We start from the raw sequence: 14060 nt of genomic DNA, 5'->3' as shown, positions 1-14060 counted from the left end.
ATCTACGGCTTCTCAGCCATATATCCCCAAATGCAAGGGTATATATACAATCGGTGCAGAAGGTGCAGATGCTATGGGGCACACAACTTAAGGGACCTGCCAACCCTTTCAAAGCCCCATATGAATATAAGTTTTTCATCATTGGAAAGTTCATGAGGGAACTTACCAAATTTTTGCTATGGGATCACAAATATCTAGTTACACCCCTTCCCAAATGCCTCTTTAATTCATTTAAATCTCATATCAACCCTCCCACACCAATTTCTCCAGCCACCTGACAACATCACTGACCAATATATTGCTTCCTACTTCAATGACAAGATCGACACAATCTAATATAAAATGGTTTTCTCTTCCAGAAACAGCAACCTGCTCAATTCCTTCCTGCACTTTCTGGCACCTTCTCTTAACTTGATCTTAAAAATGATTATAAAGATCTCCTCTCTTCTTCTCTCACTCTACTACCTGTCCACTGGACCCTATCCCCTCACAAATCAGTTGACCATTCCTCTGCTTCAAATGGTATATTTCAACAATTATTCAAGCATGTTATTATTACTCAAGTTCGGAAAAAAAAACAAGTACTGTCCCAAACTCTCTCTGATTACTGTCTCCTCTCATGCCACACTCAAACTTTCTGAGCCTACTCTTGCCTGATACATATCAGGAAATTTGGTCTTTGTGTGGCAGATACTGATTGGTAGCGTCCAATGGCATCAACAGTCTTGGGGGCTCTAGTAATAGCAAGTCTAGAGAAACGCCTGTGGTATATAACCAGAGAACGTAGTCATTTGAGAGCCAAGGGTCAGGAGCCAGAGAGGGCAGTCAGACTTTTGTTCCCAAGACTCCACAAAGAGTGCATTGATTAAGGTGGTCAATGATTTTATCGTTTGATTTTAAGCCACCACTCCCTTCAAGTTCACCTTTGGCACTGTTCACCACTCATTTCTCCTACAAATGCTGCATTCCCTAGGATACCGTCCTATTCAGGCTCTCATCCTACTTATCAAACCACTAGTACAGTGTTTCATTTCACTGGATCACTCCCCTTTCCACTTCCTCTATCTATCTATATGGAGTACCCCAAGGCTTGGTCCTGGACCCTGTGCTACTTATACCACTTCTCTTGGGAGACAAATACGCTCCTTTAGATTTCAGTATCACCTCTATGCAGATGATTTATCTATCGTCTCTGAATCTTTCATCATCATTTTTTTTATATAGCGCCACAGAATCTGCAGCACCGCATGATCAACAAAATATAAACTGAAACAATTACAGATAAGTAAGGGACGAGATAAACAATAGAACCAGTGAAAATCAATACAAAAGACTATAGAGAAAGCAGCTACATAAGAAGGCACAAATAGAACAAATGAAAAATTACAAAGAGGATGATGAGATAGAAGGTAGAGAGGGACAAACTTGTTAACATTAAGGGAGTAGAATAGAAAATGTATTTACCCGCATTACTGAATGTATTTCTGCCATTTCATCTTGGATGTCCTCCAAACCTTCAAGCATTTCGAAAAACCCATCTCTTTATAAGTAAGCTTACGAAATTCCCAAACCACGCTTGTGACCTCCATAATAGACTACCCAATAACCTCTCCTTTACAATATTGATTCTCTTTCCATACTCAAACATCCTTCTGACCTCCAAACCAAATTTTGTTTTAAGTACTTACAAAGTATAAAAACTATAGTATATTTTAATCGATGGATATAATAAAAAAATATAAAATAACTAATAAAGCAAAATATAGGAAATAATAAGAAAGCAATAAAATAAAGATTATAGTCGAAAGTAATAAAAAAAAATTGATAAGCAAATTGAGTCTGGAGCGGCTTCTTCAGTCTGTTGTTTTGCAAGAATGAATGGCTGTGCAATGATGCTGTCTATTTAAAACCTAAAGCAGTTTTGGTTATACTTTAGTGATAGACTGTTTATTTAGTATTTCTAGTCTACCGTGTACTACTGTGCAATACTACCTAGTGAGCATACAAGGTTACGCTCAAAATAATCTTTAATAATTTATTGCGTCATCACTTTTGCCATTTTTGAATGCAATACATCATTTTGTAATTTTCAAAGTTACGCAGTGAGTTTGGCTTATATATTTGCCATTTAATTACTATATGGTTATGATCTTACCAGTGACTCTCATGAATGTATATGAATTATGTGGAGAAGAATAATAGGTATAAATCACATTAAGACATGCGTTGTACTCGCCATATATCCAGGCCCGGCGCTTCCATTAGACAACCTTAGGCAACCTGGGGGGGCGCCGTGGACTGGCTGTTGTTCGGGGGGCCGTAGCCACCGGCTGTTTGAAGTTGTCAGCAGCCACTGGATGAATAAAGTACGTGGCGGGTGCTGGATGGATGAAGGGGTGTGCAAGTGTCAGCTGTGTACTTCGGCGGCAGTGTCACTGTGATGTGTGGCGGCACTGCCTACAATTGTCAATTTGTCATGTGCCTGCTGCGGTGCTGCCCACAGGATCTGTCTGCTGCACACTGTCTGCCAGTGTAAATAAAGTTATTGTAGTGCCACTCTGCCCACTCCCCATCATTCCTTTCTGTGAACTCCCATACACCCTCCCTCTGAGAAGAAGGTAAGATCCGTGATCGTGAGGAACAGTTTTGGGTCACCATTGACACTTGTACAACCAGAGTTTGAGTCCCCCTGCAGCTCCTGATGTGCTGACCAGCCAAGAGAAAAACAATAGGCAAGTAAAATAAATCAAATATTCATTAAAATGTTTTTTATAAAAAATAGGAGGGTAGTTGGGTGGTAAAAAAATTTAATGTAAAATAATTAGTTGGCACTGTATTTTATTGTTTATTTTGTAGTTACGTAGTCTCTAATAAAGTAAAATTAGGTAATCTTTATATTCATAAGCTATGATTTCTATTTTTGCTGCAGTTCATTCAAATTTATAAACAATGTCTCTAAGTCAATGCTGATGCAGATTTACACAGTCCACTGCAAATTCTCACAAATGAGCAATAGCCAGTTACTGCAGTCTGTGCCTGGGATTCTGAGTAGAGCTATATATGAATAGTGAGTAGGTACAGACCAGAAAAAGGGAGCCAGAAGACAAATATAAACAGATCCAGGAACTAGTAGTCTTGTATGATACAATTCAGGTATACAAATGAATGCAGAGCCAGGAACAACAGATGTAAAATAGAAGACAGGTAGAGGAACCAGGAAGCTGACATGTCCAACGCTATCACTGGCAATGAGTACATGACAGGGGAGGGTTTAAGTAGTGGAGTATACCAATCAGCTCACAGAGGAATACACAGCTGAAGTGCAGATCTGGAAATTAGTTTTCCCCTACAGGCCTATTTTACCAGAGGGCATCTGTCTAAATGAAAGAAATGTAATACAGGTAAGTAGAAATGATTGAGGATTTACTTATATTGATAGACTTGTGTGCCCAAACAAACCTACTTCCCAAAACACAGCAAAAGAGTAGATACAACTGTAAGCACATAACCCCAAGCCAGGCAAAATTCTCCAGCGATATGTTTTCTACATAGAAACTTCTTGAGCCTTGTAGCTCTTGTCAGAGAAGAAAAAGTATATCTAAACAGTTTAACAGCAAATTCAGGAGATAATAAGCTTCTCCTATGATCTACCCAAACTGCTACCATGAAGCTACACCTACTCTTCTCTTATCCTTACTCCTTTCAGGGTCCATGGATTGAGACTATGGGGACGTAGGGAATATAGCACTATTCTACTCAATTCCTACATCCTAGATAGAGCCTTCATACAGCCAGATACTGTTTTTACTCCATTGTAGTCTAAATTTTGGGGACCGTAATGGGGTTTGAAGGTGACCACAGTGCATCACTTTGTTGACAAAACAGATAAGTAATTTTTTGAATTGTTTGCTTTGCTACTTCATCATCATCATCATTTATATAGCGCCACTAATTCCGCAGCACTGTACAGAGAACTCACCCACATCAGTCCCTGCCCCATTGGAGCTTACAGTCTAAATTCCCTAACACAGACACAGACAGACAGACACACAGACTAGGGTCAATTTTGATACAAGCCAATTAACCTGCTATAATGTTTTTGGATTTTGGGAGGAAACCGGAGCACCCGGAGGAAACCCATGTAAACACAGGGAGAACCTACAAACTCCACACAGATAAGGCCATGGCCGGGAATCGAACTCATGACCCCAGTGCTGTGAGGCAGAAGTGCTAACCACTAAGTCACCGTGCTGCACCTACTTACCACATTTTAGAGACTGAGAGAGAAGGGACTTTGCCCAGTTAAAGAGCCAGATCTATTACTAACATTTGCCAAGTTTATTTTTTATACACCAACACCACTGTCAACACCATTGGAAGTTAATCCCATCACACCATTTCTCAATTTGAACCGGGAGTTTCCAGAAAAGTGTTACACTGTCTGCAATTCACACTGGAACCCATTTGCGACCTCCACATTTTCTTCTTTTGGTACAGTTTCGTGTTGGGGAATAGATGTGCTAACATAGTAAACCTCGTAACTGTCCTGATTTCAGTGTAGCAGTCCTGAAGTTAGGGCTCTGTCTCAACGAAGGATATTCCAGCAGGAGGGAATGTTGGGGGAAGGGAGATAGCTAATGGGCAGTCTGGCGCTTTACAGAGCTAGGCAGCCCGCTAGGGGTGTGGTCATGCCTCCACTGAGAAGTGGCCACGCACCCTGCCCCATTGCCGGAGACTTGCACGTTGGGAGGTATGCACATAGCACTTCATTTAGGAGTTATGAGTAAACCAACTAGAAGGTGCAATTTTGCATCTTGACAAAACCATGTTTGCATTGCATAGATTTAAAATGTAGTGTTTTCCCTGCATGCAAAAAGAAAAAATGTATTTGTACTCCATACAATGCAAGATGGCAACCCTTTAGCTGGATTTGCTCATAACTCTAAATAAGGCCCTATATGGGTAAATTCAGCCAGTATGTTGGTTAAACTTCTGACAATATTGGATAATAGCCTATAACTTTCCACCATGGTTTACCTGTCCCTGCCTGTTTATGCAATTTTAAGGATTACGAGGAATTAAGTTGATTATATAAAGCATGTAGTAGGACAAGTTTTGTATCGTAGCAATTACACTAGTGTGATTCAGATGGGAGTTATATCTTAATAGTCCATCACAAACAAACACAAAGAAAAAAAAAGTTATTCAATTAATGTCACCTTTTAATAATACAGGGCCTGATTCATTACTGATCTTATCTGCTGTTTTTTGAGGATCTTAAGAAAATCTTCACTGAGCATGCCCAGAAAAGGGAGATAAGAAGGGAAATCGAAGCGTAAGATTTTCTTAAGTTTAGGTGAAATTCCATCGTAACTGCACTTAAGAAGTTTTCTGACCACTTAAGAAAAAAGGGTTGGGAATGGGAGGGGAATGGGCGGAGATCTTAAATAAGTTAAGAAGAATAGGCGTTATTTGTACTGAAGTCAGTACTATTTGTACTGAGTTTTATCTTAACTCCATGCTGAAACTTAAGGAAGATCAGGGTCATGTTTAAAACCAAACCAGCTACTGCAGCAGCGCTAACAACAATAAACTGTTCTAAAAGCATAGTTGGTTTAAAACAATCACAACTAAATATACACAACAAACATCTTAATGGACTTCACCAGAAAAAATTTTTTTTTTTACAAAAAATAAAAAATATTTTATATGTAGCGCAAACAATACAAAGTGTATTTCTTTTAAAAAAAGCAACCTCTTTAATTACAACGACAATTGTAATAAATTGCAATGTAAAGTGGTTGATGTGTTAATAGTTAGGTGCTGATATTTGGGGATTAGGTTAAACCAGGAACTGCCGGAATACAGCAACACCGGAATGAGTCAGCTTACTATAGCACCCTCTGCTGCTTGGTGTCTTGAGTAAAGCACTCCATTCCAGCAGCCATAATGGATGGGGAATGCACTCAGTGCTCCATTCCGGCAGCCGGAATGGATGGGGAATGCACTCGGCGCTCCATTCCGGCAGCCGTAATGAAAGCAAGCAGATTGATTTGTTCAGAGAATTTGTGCAAACTCAAACCAAGCATACTTTTACAGAAATCCACACAAACATAGGGAGGATATATAAACTCAAGTGAGATAAGAGCATTGGTGAAGATTTGATCTCAGGTCTCCACTGTTGAATGGTGGATTGGCTAACCTCTAAGCCAACGTTCAAGTGGAAACAATATGTGCATGAAACAGACTAGAAGGAAAAGCTGACCATCAACTTCTCTCATAATCTTTTCCCCTTTTTTAATTTTTATTAATGTCAATAATTATACTTTGTAATATTAGAGACATAAATCCTTGGTACATGCACATTTTAAATATTTAGTTTTGTGAAGCTTTTCAATCTAATATCTATTAATTTAAGTCTTATGTGGTTTTTGAAATTTCCCATGGTGCATGTTTATCCAACAGATCCCAAGCCCTCCAGAAACTGTGGATGCAGGACACTTCAGATTCAACATTGATTTGCAAGGTAAAAAGGTTTTCAAATGTGGTTTATATCACACTTTTTGAAATATTTGTCACACCAATAAAAAGTTGTATTGTGATTTTTATAAACATATACACGTGCAGGCACCAGATAGTTTGGACTTAAACAAAAGTGTACCTTTGAATTCTGCAAAATTGAAATTGTGCTGTAAGGACTGCCTCTGCCCCTGCTGAGATTCAGATGTGACTTTAATAGATGTGAAGCTTGATTGGTAGAGTTTTGTTTAAAATAGACCAAACTAAAGGCTTTCCTTTATCTACTACCAGAGTTTAGCTGGGACATGTCTGGCTCACCTGAAAAATATTCAGTAATCAAGGAGGATTGGCGAGTTTCATTTCATGCAGAAGGATCAAGACATATAAGAGTTGCCTTTTGCAGCTTGTAAGTATCTAGTTAGGTAATTTTTTTGGTTTTTGGGAGACCTGTGTTACAGTTAAGGCAACAAATTGTAGATATTACTGCTTGAAAGTACAGGTATGTACAAAGTACACAGTCAATAATTTTTTGATTTCCAAATGGACTAAGGTTGATTGCTTTTCCTCTTATATTTTAAACAGAGAAAGAAGACAGGCATTATGGGTTCCAGCATGACCTGGCTTGCAACACTTCTAACCAATGGGATTAAACCAGCAGGCATGTGTTTATAATTTTTAGTTTACAAAGGAGTTGTTATTTTCATGTTGTTTAATTTGATAACTGTAATTGTGTCTATAAATAAATTTAATTATATTTTTGCTGCAATACTTATTCTCCTGTAACTCTCTGCTGGTTTGGACACTGATTAACACCCTCTACACAGTTCTTTCCTGGGTCACTTGCTACCTCTCCTGTAGTGTACCCCCTCTGGCACATTCTCCCTTTCACTTTCTATTGAGGTGTCACAAGGCTCCTTTTTGGGCAAACTGTACTTTAATATTGTATATCTCTTGTGTTGGGGTACTAATTTGGTCATTTGCCCTATATACCATCTCTACTCCAAGGACTCCCAAATGTACATTGCTTTTTCTGTCCTATTTATTTCAGCACTATCTGTTGAAAAGCTCTGTCGTTCTGCATTTGTCTCATAGATGTAAATAACACCACTGTACCCTGTGTATTGCCTAAAATTAAATTTTTCTGTAAGTTTGTGATAAGGATAGGAGGAGCCAATTCATGAGGCAAATTAGAGCCCAAAAAATTTGTTACTTCGAACCTTATCAAGACCATATCACCAACTTATGTTTTAAATTTCAGAAACATATTTTAAAATATAAGTAAATTACTGTATGCTTTTTCTGGTAGCTACCTCAAAATGTTACACTTTATTTATACACTTGCATTTACAACTCAGCTTTGTCAAAAACTAGTACACTTATAAATCTAGTGCCAGTAATTGCATATAGAGGAAGTACTATTTCCATTGGGTCTCACCCTGTTTGCTTGGATAGGAGGAATGAATGAGAAGTCGACATTTTGTAAAGAGAAGCGCGACTGACATAAGTACGTCCGCATGTACTTACAGAACCAAGGACACTTTTTGAATACTTTAAAATATTAAGAGGTAGAGCCAAGAAGGATAATGAGGTCTGCCACTTTTGCCCGTAGAGAGCTGTGTATATTGACGGAGGTCATGGTTAGCATGCCCAGTGGGATATACGTGGCTAATGAAATGAAGCTGCGCCCCTAACGAATGGTTTGGTGCTTCATATTGCTGCAATTACACCGCCGCAGGTCTGTAGTACAACTGCAGCGGCGGTGGAGTGATTTACGGCGGCATAAACCACAGCTCTTGAAGGAGCTCAATGTCAGTTCACATTATTATATGACTACCTTTAGGTAACTGTGCAACAGGGAGAACATTTTTCAAGAAGCTAATGTGTTTAAACTTATTCAAACAGGCCGTCAGAGTCGTGATGCCCCAGCGGCCAGGGTGGAGGAGGTGGAGGTGGTGGAGGCGGAGGAAGAGGAGGAGGTGTTGGAGGCAATGGAGGAAGCTGAGGTGGTGGTAGACACCCAAGACGCGGATGCCTTGGTAGATGATAAGTATTGACATAAAAGGATTGACATTATTTTCTAACACTTAGGGCTAGATTTACTAAGCTGCGGGTTTGAAAAATTGGGGATGTTGCCTATAGCAACCAATCAGATTCTAGCTGTCATTTTGTAGAAGTTACTAAATAAATGACAGCTAGAATCTGATTGGTTGCTATAGGCAACATACCCACTTTTTCAAACCCGCAGCTTAGTAAATCTAGCCCTTAGACATCCATTGTACTGTTTAAAAAAACATTATTTTACACATGGTCAATTAAAGTAGACAGACTTAAAAATGTCACAGGTTTCCATCATGATGGCCAAAGTATTTATGGATAATACACTCTCCACCTCTCCTCTTCCATGGGCACAACAGAAATAAGTATATATATATATATATATATATATATATATATATAAATCTGCAACCAAAAAGCCTTAGGACTCTTACTACTAATGTATTTTGCATATCATTAGACATTGCTGTAATTTGAACGTTATGTAACAGTACACGTCTCTGCCAACGCCTGTGTTTTCAACATTCGGTAATAAAGTAATCCAAATTTGTTTTGCTTTTTTTTTTTTTTCATTTTCAGTTCTCGAATACTCGTTTATGAGGCCGCTCCAGCCGCCTCGACCCAGTCAAATATATACCCCCATCAGGCGAAATAACAAAAAAATGTATAAACATCAAAAACAAATTGCAAAAGATTTAAAAATATTAATGGTTAATAAGTTTATTTTGGTATTTTTAGATTTTTTTTTTGTATTATAGGTTTCTGTTAATATACTAGTTCAAACATAATCATTAGCGTGTGTGTCTTTATTAATATAGTACATTTGCACAACGTGTGGGTATTAGGACATTAACGAATGTAGATGTCCCCCCAAAAAAAATATTAAAAGATTTAAGGTCTTTTGTTGTCTTACTACAATGTCATCATCAGCAACATTTATTTATATAACAACACTTATTGTGCCTCACTGTACAGAGAAGGTCTTACTATCCCAACAGAGATTGCAATGTCAAAGCCATAACACAAACAGACTGGGGTCAATTTGTTAGCAGCAAATGAAGCTACTAGTAGGACTTTGGGAGGAAAGGCACACTAACATGGGGAGAACACTAACTCCACGTACTGGAACACAGAGATGCTACACACTAAGCCACCGTGCAGACCCAGTGTTGGCTGCAGTGTTTTTCTTTACCAGATGGGAACATAACATACAAGCAGAAGATGAAAAAACAAGGTTGGCAGATGCTAATGACAAGTGAGGCTTTTAGGACAAACGCACTTAAAGGGCGACAGGGTTTGTAACAAGCTGAGTAATTACCTGGTGTAGTTTATCATGGGGTGGGTTCCAGCCAATGGTTGCTCACCTGGGAGGGACCTTGATAGAATATAGCAGGCTGCACTTCCTGCTTGTGTTCACTTGCAGCACGAGATTCCTGTAGGAGACCCAGCAGCAAGAGAAACTGATAAGTACCACTTGTGGATTTATTCATTGTCTATTAAACTTTATTCCCATCTGCCCTCGTCTTTCACTTTATATTGCTCCTCTCTATTTATTGCTCTACCCTCTCCTTGTTTTCACCCCCTTTTTTTTTCTGCCTTTTTTTCTTTCCTCCAACTCTTTCTTCTTTCTCCTCTTATTCCTCCCCCTCTCTCCTCCGCTTTCCCATCTCACCCCGCTGTCCTCCTCTGTTCTGCCAACATGCCCCGTCCCAGGAGAAATGCCCCACGCCCGGCGCGCCTCAGGTCCCCCTCCCCCCCTCGCTCCCGCCGCCATCTTGCCCCCTCTTCCTCCTCTCTTCCACCATCCTCCTTCCCTCCAGCCATCACCTCTAGCGGTGTCCCGCCTCTGGTCCCCCCTGCAGGTCATCCTCCCGTTGTTACAGCCGCACGGCGCGGCCGCGCCACCCCCTCTCTTCTCCCAGCCGGTTCGCGCATGCGCAGAACGCGCGCCCCATCGCGCCCGGCCGGGTCCCGCCACGCAGACTCCTCGGCATGGTTGGCTGCAGGGTCAGCCAGCGGCCCAGTCAGGGACAGCAGCGGTCAGCCCCAGCAGCGGCAGGCAGGCACCCCCCCTCCCCCGGCAGGCGGATATGCCCCCAGTCCTGTCAGGAGCATGGGCCAGGCCCTAGGCACCCTATGCCCCATCACCCCCCCTGAACCAGCAATGAGGGCTAGGTATCAGGAGCACAACCCTCCTGCCCCCCATCAATTGTCCTTCCCTCCCAGCCCATTTCTCCCCCATAGTAGTGGGGCATCTGCATGGGGGTCTAATCCAGGTAGGGATCATCAGGGTTTGAGCATGTCCCAGGCCCGTACCCCACCTCACGGGGACCACCGTCACCAACTAGGGGGGGCACACTTCCCGCCAGACACACAAGAGATTTTGGAGACAACACCCAGGCGCCGGTGTGGCCCTATTTTCAACGCCAGCGTATGTCTCCTCCGGCGTCTCGCCTATACACGTCTCATTGGGCCTCTTCCCCGGGGTACGGGGCGGGGGGGCCTTATTACGGGGGTCAGGGGGGTAGGTCCGACAATTTTGTAGTCGATTATCACCATTCCAGCGGCGGTAATTTCGGTTCAGGGCCCCCTCCCCTACTTGGGGATAGCCGCTTACAGCGGAGGCGGGAGTCATTTTCAGCGTCCCCCAGTACGGCCCGCGTGTCAGCCCCTAACCTCTCTACCGAAGACAGTGATAGTAACACGGCGCGGCGGCGCTTGGACTATTTACCCAGACATCAGTTGACTGTCCCCCTTTCCGTTTCAGAGCCTACTGTTATGCATCTGGAGACGAGGGTCGGCACTCGCGACCGTCCGTGTGCCGAGGCTCAGGATCAGATGACGGCAGAACGGAGGGAGTAAGCGATCCAGGACACGTCAGGAGGACAGGCCGCAGCTGTGTCGCTAGGGCAGACGTCTGTCGGTGATGGGAATCCTGCTCCTGCTGGTGAGTCCAGTTCCGCTACTATACATAAGTCACACTTGTTGGATTCACCCGTCCTCTCCACAGATAGTGAGTCCTCGGGCTCGGGTGATAGACCCAGGAAACTAATTAAGTTGTTGGAGACTGAATTGCTAGGTAAGCGGAGTAAGCACGCATCCCATTCAGGAGACACAGATCTACCAGCGGTCCGTAGCGAGTTGGGGCAGGTAGAATCCCTTGAGATCACTCACGGTATTAGGCCCAGTGTGCGGGATAGAATCAGAAGGGGCAAGTACGTGGATATGTACTCGTTAACCGGTGAGGATAAGAAGGCGCTGGCAGCAGCCTGTGAAAAATCGGGCATGGGGGAGGAGAAGTACAGATCCTTCTCTAGATGGGTGAATGCATTTTCCATTTTCGCCACAATATATCTAGAGTCCAGGCCCAGCGAGCAAGCGGAGGTGTGGAGATATATGCACTTGATCAGCGGGATGTTCATAAAGGACGGCCCGGTAATCTGGAGAGCATATGACGAGCTTTTCAGGAAGCGGATGAGCGGGCGAGAGAAGCTTCCTCTCGGATATAAGGACATTGACACATGGTTGGAGCTAATGAGGCCTAGCAATCAGACTGCAGAGGGTAGCGCAGGTAGGCGGTTTCAAGGGCCGGGGAGGGCGCAAAACGCCCTCCCCCCGAAAGGAAGGTGTTATGATTTTAATGCAGGGGCCTGTCAAAGAGGTTCACTCTGCAGATTCAGGCACACTTGTACAGCCTGCGGCGGCCATCATCCAGCCACCGATTGTGCCAAGGCTCGGGGAAGTGGAGGAAGGGGAAGAGGCGCTGGTTCGACTCTGCCGAGTCAAGGGGCCATCGCCAATTGATCTGACCGAGCTGGACAAGTGGCTGGCGTGGTTTGATGATAGGGAGACCGCGGCCCTACTCCACGACGGCTTCCATTTTGGCTTCAAACTTCCGGTTCAGGGTAGCATTTCCACAGCAGCTCCGGTGAATCTAAAATCTGCGCTCGCTCTCCCGGAGGTGCTAGACGAAAAAATAGGCAAGGAGGTTGGTTTGGGTCGTATGATCGGCCCGTTCCGACTCCCTCCTATTCCCAACCTCATTTTGTCCCCGGTAGGCGTAGTCCCCAAGAAAACAGAGGGAAAGTTTAGACTGATCCAGCACCTGTCTTATCCCGCTGGTCAGTCGGTTAACGATGCAATTGACGTTAATCTCAGTTCAGTCAGTTACCAGTCATTTGAATCGGCTCTAGCCCTGGTGCAGGAATGCGGCAGGGGCTCATTGCTGGCCAAAGTGGATATCGAATCGGCCTTTAGATTGTTACCCCTTCACCCCGAGTCGTATCAATTCATGGGTTTTCGGCATCGTGGTGGATACTATATCGATCGCTGTCTTCCCATGGGTTGTTCGATTTCATGTGCACTATTCGAGAAATTCAGCAGTTTCTTGCACTGGTGCATTCAGGCGGGGACGGGGTGTCGGTGGATTGCGCACTATTTGGATGACTTCTTGGTGATCGGGCCTCCTGACTCCACGAGTTGTCGGGATACCCTTTTTTTCCACGGAGGCGTTGTTTAGGGTGTTAGGCGTTCCCATCGCAGCAGACAAGACAGAGGGCCCTACTACGTGCCTATCATTCCTCGGGATCGAGATCGACACGAAGGCAGGGTTCTGTAGGCTCCCAGAGGATAAGGTTACTAAGATGTACGAGGCCATTGCGGAAGTGTTAGAGGCAAACGCTAGTCCCCTGAGGCAGATACAGTCCTTGTTGGGGCGGTTCAACTTTGCTTGCCGGGTGATCCCCATGGGGAGGGTTTTCTGTAGGAAGCTGCAAAGAGCCACAGCAGGTAGGAGTAGGCCACACGCAATCATAAGCCTATCCAAAGTGGTTAGGGAGGATCTGCAGATATGGCTCATTTTCCTTAGGGGTTTCAATGGCAAGCGTATCTGGCCGTCACCTCCGGTAACAAACTCTGAAATCAATTTGTTCACGGACGCTGCAGGGGCTTCCGGTTTTGGGGCTTATCTCGACGGACACTGGTGTGCGGAGGAATGGCCCGAGGAGTGGCATAGGGACGGTATCACTAAGAACTTGTTGGTTCTCGAACTGTTCCCGATTGTGGTAGCAATCGAACTGTGGGCTCCCGCTTTGCGGGGTAAGCACATAGTCTTTTGGTGCGACAATATGGGGGTGGTCCAGTCCATCAATAAGCAGAGCGCTTCGGCCCAACATGCAATTTCGCTGCTGCGTCACTTAGTTCTGCGCTGTCTACAGTATGACATCTCGTTCAGGGCTGAACATGTCCCGGGGGTGCAGAATTGCCTAGCTGACGCGTTATCTCGTTTCCATTGGAGCAGGTTTCGCAACCTGGCTCCTCAGGCGGACGATGTTGGTACCCCGTGTCCTCCTTGTGTTTGGCAGATCATCAAGCCGGCATAAGAGGGCTCGCGGAACAAGCAATAGCTCCCTCCACCCTGAAAACATATCAGTCAGCGTGGAGACGGTGGTCGCTTTTCAGCAGACAAAAGGACCAATCAGAGGCAG

Source organism: Mixophyes fleayi, chromosome 6 (assembly GCF_038048845.1).
Source record: "Mixophyes fleayi isolate aMixFle1 chromosome 6, aMixFle1.hap1, whole genome shotgun sequence".
NCBI lineage: Eukaryota > Metazoa > Chordata > Amphibia > Anura > Limnodynastidae > Mixophyes > Mixophyes fleayi.
This window is presented reverse-complemented; position numbering follows the sequence as displayed.